The following is a 1,589-nucleotide window of genomic DNA, read 5'->3' as shown; positions in this document are numbered from 1 at the left end:
GTAATGTTTTTTTTTTTTTTTTTTTTTGGTGGTTTTCCAATCTTGTCTTTAAATACTGCCAGGAATAGCACACCTCCTGTTTCTACCAGTAATGCTTGAAATGAAAGAATTTCAGTTTTTCTGCCACCTTGCCCTTCCTAACCCAGGGGTTCTGATTCTCTCACAAAGTTCCTCGCATTTTAGGGCCTTTTGAGGGAAATCCACCATCTCATAATGTTGCTCCGACAATAACATCAGATGCATATATAAAAAGTCGGATGAGGAGGTTGTCTGGTGGTCTCTTGATGCACTTCATGCTGCCGCTGAGACCTGCTGCCATCCTTCACATGCCTCCTTGCATCTGTTGGACACTTGGGTCTCCTTTTGCAACAGCTGACCAATATCCTTCTTTAAGGCTGAATCTTATTCCAGCAGCTGGAGAGGTTTGGCTTTGCAGCTGTCTTTAATTGTAAGAATCCCCAAGCCAGCTTTGAAACCCAGACCTTCATGGGAGTAGAGTTGCAGCTTGGTTTTCCCTCGTGCTGAGAGTTGGTCTTGTGAATTCAAAACGTGCACCAGAACTAACCCCTCCAAGAAAAAACAAATTAGAGAATTAAATACCAATAGATCAAATAGCACTAAGGGAAATATTTATGTGATGCAGAAGGGTGAATAGACTTGAATATACTTTTTTTTCCTTGTGTATACACAGATTATATATAGTTCCCTAATAAGCCCTCCATTTGTTGTTGGCACAGGACAAGCCTTGCTGGACCAGTTTAACCACTGTAACTCCAGCCGAGTTGTAGGTATAACACATCTCCCAGTCAGGAGCATTAGGGACCCTGTGAGACAAACCTCTGTGCAGACCCCTTGGCAGCAGTGAGCAGCTGTAGTCAGGGAGGGCTTTACATAACCTCATTTGTCTGCCCTGTTGTGGATTTTTTTTTCCTTTCTAGGTATAAAGCAAAGGTCAGATCTTTATAAGGAACATACAAGGCAAATCTCAGCATCTCTCTCTTTCCATGGGAGGCTTCACTCAGTGCAGAATTTTCCAGGGATAAAAAGGTGCTGCGGCTCCTTTATGCATCAACCAGCAGAAGACCGTCTACCGGAAGCTCTTATAAAGCAATGCAAAAAAATTCCAGCAATTAATTAGAGCTACATTTAGATTAGCTAAAATGGTGTTTGTTATTTCCTTCTGCATACGCAGGTGTCATATATCTCGTAGGCAGGTTTTCATTAAATGACAGCCGCCTCGCCGCAGTGTGGGGACGCTGCAGCGGTCCCAGCAGCAGTCCCGTACCCATTTCCAAGGAGACCTGCGTTACAGCAGCACAGGTGTGGGCTAAGCCTCACATCTCGCTGGTTTGCCTTTGGTTAGAAAGCTCATAGAACTAGTTCCTGAGGCATGAGCCTTTTCCTGCCTGGAGCATCCCTTCATGACGATCCTGGCTAAAAGCTCCTGTGATAGCTCAGAGCATATCAGATCCCTGTTTGCCATGGTGGGAAGGTCTGACCCAGTTTCTGTACCAGTGGGAACCACCTCTCCATGCTCCAGTGCTTGGTGTGTCAGGAAAGATGATGTTCCAGCCAGAGTTACTCTTTCC

Source organism: Buceros rhinoceros, unplaced genomic scaffold (genome assembly GCF_000710305.1).
Source record: "Buceros rhinoceros silvestris isolate BGI_N320 unplaced genomic scaffold, ASM71030v1 scaffold26433, whole genome shotgun sequence".
Taxonomy (NCBI): domain Eukaryota; kingdom Metazoa; phylum Chordata; class Aves; order Bucerotiformes; family Bucerotidae; genus Buceros; species Buceros rhinoceros.
The sequence above is the reverse complement of the archived record's forward strand: the minus strand, read 5'-3'. Positions refer to the sequence as shown.